General features: G+C 40.4%; 1 pseudogene; it reads right to left on the bottom strand.

Moving 5' to 3' along the window:
• Nucleotides 1-867: 867 nt before the first annotated feature.
• On the bottom strand, nt 868-1,822 carry LOC123348428 (annotated as a pseudogene).
• Between the last annotated feature and the right edge of the window lie 3,571 nt (nt 1,823-5,393).

Below are 5,393 nucleotides of genomic sequence, written 5' to 3'. Positions count from 1 at the left end.
AACGGTGGACTCCAGAACAGGATACAGTATTCCAGCAGTGCCAAAAACAGAGGTAAAATAACCTTTGTACTTCTACTCCAAATTACCCTGTTTAGGAAACCCAGGATTGCATTAGCCCTTTCGGCTACAGCGTTTCACTAGGAGCTCACATTCAGCTCGTTATTCACCAAACCCCCCAAATATTTTTTCAGAGTCACTGCTTCCCAGGATAGAATGCCTGATCTTGTACTTATGGCCTGTGTTCTTTCTTCCTAGATGTATACATTTATATTTAGCTGTATTAAAATACTAACTACTTGCTTGTACACAGCTTACCAAGCAATCCAGACGCCTTTGAATCCATGTGGCCTGTCCATCTCATTATTGAGCTCCCCCCCTTTTTTTACTGTAGTCTTCACCACTCTTGATTTTACTCTCTTACTGGTAAAATATTGTATCATATTTGTAGTTTGACGTTTGCCCTGGTTCAACTTTTAGCCATTGGATCTTGCTATAACTTTCTCTGTTAAATGTAAGAATCATTTACTCCCAGTTACTTACTCATTTTGATTAAGTCATTGCTTAACCATCCTTTCAATAAACAATATATTGTTTATAGATATATCTCCTTCAGTCTCCGCCAGGAGGCAGTTTTCTCTCCCATTAATCAATCTTCTACCCTTTCTATGGTCTCACCAGTGTTTTATACATTTACACTACTGTGAGTGTAAGGAGAATTAATCCTTTACTGGAGTTACTCATGGTTTGTGCCTGGCTGAGAGGAGAACATTTAAACCATTTCAGACAAGCATATATTGCATTTCTAGCAATAATGGAGATGTACAGTTTCCCCACCCCAGAGTCTCTCAAGCACAACACACAACAGCATCATCCCATAGATATAACCTGAGGGAACATTTTCCTGCCTATTGTCTTCCTGAGAGCACATCTTATCTCCTTGTTCCTCAGGCTGTAAATAACGGGGTTAAATGTTGGAGTCAACACCGTGTATACCAGGGAAAGGAACCTATTACTGCCCTGGGACTGCGCTGAACTGGGCTGCATATAAATAAGTGTTGCAGTCCCGTAGAAGAGAGAAACCACAATGAGGTGTGAGGAGCAGGTGGAGAAGGATTTGTGTCTGCCTTCAGCTGAGGGCATCTTCAGGATGGTGGAGATGATGAGGCTATAAGACAAGAGAATGAGCAAAAATGGGGCCAGGATAAAGAGAACTGTGGTGGTAGTAATGGCAACTTCATTCTTGTGTGTGTCTGTTGAGGCCAGTCTCAGCACAGGGAAAACGTCACAGAAGAAATGGCTGATTCTATTAGACCCACAGAAAGGCAGTGTAAATATTGAAATGGTGTGTCCAAAACCTACCAGGATACCAATGATCCAGGAACCGGCTGCCATCCGAGCACAAACCATCTGGTTCATGCTGAGGGTATATTGCATGGGGGTGGCATATGGCCACGTACCGGTCATATGCCATGACAGAGAGGAGGCAGCACTCAGTGATGCCAAAGAGAGCAAAGAAACACATCTGAACACCGCAACCTACAAAGGAGATAGTCTGGGTCTCCGAGATCAGGTTGACCAGCATCTTGGGCAGGGTGACCGAGGTGTAGCAGATCTCCAGGAAGGATAAATTCCTGAGGAAGAAATACATAGGGGTTTGAAGGGTAGAGTCTGTGACTGTGATGATAACAATTAGAGTGTTCCCTACCAGGGCCATCACATAGAAGGTGAACACTAGCACAAAGGGTAGGACTTGCAGTGATTGGAAATCGGAGAATCCCAGCAACTCTATCTCAGTCACACATGTCTGGTTGTCCTTCTCCATGTCCTCAATACTCTTCAGCAGAGACCTTGGGGCCTGAAAACAAAGGGAAGGAATTACTGATATTAGATACATATGTAGTTGGAGGGAGCGGAATGATCGCACTGTTCTCCTTTGTAAAATGCCAGTTTGCTGAAATCAAAATATGTTGCAGGAATGGGCCAATATTGACAAAACATTCAACGGAAAAAATTGAAGAGTTGAATCAAATGCATTATTTTGTTTATAGACTTTCCCATTTCATTTTGTTCCATCTTTCTCCTTTTGTTTTATTTTGACTTTTTTGTCACATTAGTTTAGAAAATATTACCTTAGAATATTAAATACAATATTAAATTTATATATTATACACAATATTATATTTGATATTTTGTTTTATGTTTCATATTAGATTATAACTGTAATGGTTTAGAACTATTGAAATGAAATATTTCAACATTATCAAAATGAAACCTTCCAATAATATCACTTCAATGTATCTGAATTCTTTCTTTTTTTTTCACAATATCCATTTCATGAAAATTTCAAAATATTCAAGTTCAGGAAGGAAACAAATTTTAAACTGTCCATATTTCCCAGAAGATAGAAATTCCATTTCCCAACCATCTCTAGTTCAATATTATTATCATGTAATAAATTAATCTTAATGATCAGAAACGGACCTTCGGTGGAACCTAAGATCTGAAGAACCCATTTTGGGGGTTTGAAATCTGGTTTAAACTCGGGCTCCAACCTGCAAATTAATGCAGCAGAAAAGGCTGTCTGTGTACCTCAGAAAGAAATGAATCAGAAGAAGCTTCTCCCACTGAGTTCCATCCCAGGGTTCAGAATGGACACAGTAATTATGCGAGACCTTAAAATGTTTCTATTTAAAAACAATTTTGCCCCTTCTTGTCAATCCTCAGGGGCAGTCAGATAATTCTGATAATTGGATAGCACAAAAAGGGGCTTCTTTGTTAAAATTTCTAGGGTTTTATAAAAAGGGGACCATGATACTAAACTGCTCAAGATAGTTAAGACCAAAGTAGATTGTGAAGAACTTCAAAAAGATCTCACAAAACTAAGTGATTGGGCAACAAAATGGCAAATGAAATTTAATGTGGATAAATGTAAAGTAATGCACATTGGAAAAAATAACCCCAACTATACATACAATATGATGGGGGCTAATTTAGCTACAATGAGTCAGGAAAAAGATCTTGGAGTCATCGTGGATAGTTCTCTGAAGATGTCCACGCAGTGTGCAGAGGTGGTCAAAAAAGCAAACAGAATGTTAGGAATCATTAAAAAGGGGATAGAGAATAAGACTGAGAATATAGTATTGCCCTTATATAAACCCATGGTACGCCCACATCTCAAATACTGTGTACAGATGTGGTCTCCTCACCTCAAAAAAGATATTCTAGCACTAGAAAAGGTTCAGAAAAGGGCAACTAAAATGATTAGGGGTTTGGAGAGGGTCCCATACGAGGAAAGATTAAAGAGGCTAGGACTCTTCAGCTTGGAAAAGAGAAAACTAAGGGGGGATATGATAGAGGTATATAAAATCATGAGTGATGTTGAGAAAGTGGATAAGGAAAAGTTATTTACTTATTCCCATAATACAAGAACTAGGGGTCACCAAATGAAATTAGTAGGCAGCAGGTTTAAAACAAATAAAAGGAAGTACTTCACGCAGCGCACAGTCAACTTGTGGAACTCCTTACCTGAGGAGGTTGTGAAGGTTAGGACTATAATAATGTTTAAAAGGGAACTGGATAAATTCATGGTGGCTAAGTCCATAAATGGCTATTAGCCAGGATGGGTAAGAATGGTGTCCCTAGCCTCTGTTCATCAGAGGATGGAGATTGATGGCAGGAGAGAGATCACTTGATCATTGCCTGTTAGGTTCACTCCCTCTGGGGCACCTGGCATTGGCCACTGTCGGTAGACAGATACTGGGATAGATGGACCTTTGGTCTGACCCGGTATGGCCGTTTTTATGTTCTGTTCTTATGAGATTTAGCAAGCTGAGCATTCATTCCTTTTAAAATGTGCTTGATACTCTGCATATGTACATATATATGCATGCGAGTGTGTGTGTGTGTGTGTGTGTGAGAGAGAGAGAGACAGAGAGAAAGAGAGAGACAGAGAGCCAAGTGAACATATATTTAGAAGAACTGTGGAATAAAACATGATTAAACCTGAGTTTTTCTCCTTTGCTTTCTCTCAAATAGAGCTGCAATAGAGCATTGATACAGATCTCTTTATGAGGGCCACATCCAGACTAATGGCATGTCTTAATGACCAATGCTGCTTCTATTGGGAGCTCACTTCCCTTTTCCATGAGCATAATTCAGAGGATTTTACTAAGGTTTTACTCAATCCTTACTCTTTTCAAAGTGTAGGGGATTTTTTCCTGAGTGTATGAAATCTGAACGGATACCCCAGTTTGCCTTACTGTGATCCTTGAGGCAGCTCATCAGGTTTTACATATTCCTGATTTGAATTGGAGTCAGCCCAGACTATAAATGAGAGAGGACCCCAGGATTCTTCTCCTCCTTTTGTTCATTTTAGAACAGTTGCATTGGCAGCCTTTGTTAGACTGACCTCGTGTGGGCCAAAGACAGGCAGTACTCTCTGCTCAGACAAATCAAAATATTTCTTTCTGGATCTGGCTGGAACAATTCTATTGATCAGAGAGGCTGTCCCTACTCCCCAGTCCATGCCACCCTCAGGCTACCTGTCAAGCAGGGGATAACAATGTTGATTTTGCTTGGTTGGATTTGCAGACTCTGACCCTCCCAACACATTTCAGAGGTCACCAAACCACACATGTGAGTATCTCCACTGCCTTCATCGAACCTTTAATTCTTCTTCACCTGGGCTGAATTTTCAAGAAAAAAATCAGTAAATAGAAATCAATGTAGCACCTCCATTACCTGTCACTCCCTTGCAGAGTTGTATTGTCTGAGTTTCGAAAATACCAGCCATTGGCTTAACTGTGTTCCCACTGAAGACCACAGGAGTTTTACCATTCAATAGGAGAAGAGGTAGGCCAGTGCTGATTTTGGAAAATTATGGTTTTCTTACTTCTTTCAGTTCTGTTGATCTGTTGGATGAGCAACCACTTGAAAGTACAACTGTTCATATAACCTTGTGAGTTTTGCCATTGACTTAAATTGATCCAGGACTTCACCTTCAATCTATAAGGAGCTATTGAGATGTTTTAGTCTTACCCACTGCATAATACAGACCAGAAAACTTTAGATAACTACACAGTCTGCTTTGTCCCATCAGTCCCTTAATATGTAGAAGATGGAACCAATTCCACCCACTCCTACCTCATCAAGAAAGAATGTCTCTCTTCCTCTACGTCTGCTTCTGCCTCTGAGTAATTAAGTACTGAAGAGGAGCTTTTAAAATTGCTTCAAGACACTGGGGATCTCATGGCCAAAAGAGAGAAGACTGCACTTCCCCATAAGGACATCACCAAGCAAAACCTTGGGAGCCCTGGGGACCTCTCTCCATAACTCAGGTCCAACACAACTTTCATTGACTCTGTGACTGAAAAGCCCTCTGGGACTGAGAGGGG

The sequence above is a fragment of the Mauremys mutica genome, chromosome 13 (genome assembly GCF_020497125.1).
Source record: "Mauremys mutica isolate MM-2020 ecotype Southern chromosome 13, ASM2049712v1, whole genome shotgun sequence".
NCBI lineage: Eukaryota > Metazoa > Chordata > Testudines > Geoemydidae > Mauremys > Mauremys mutica.
This window is presented reverse-complemented; position numbering and strand designations above follow the sequence as displayed.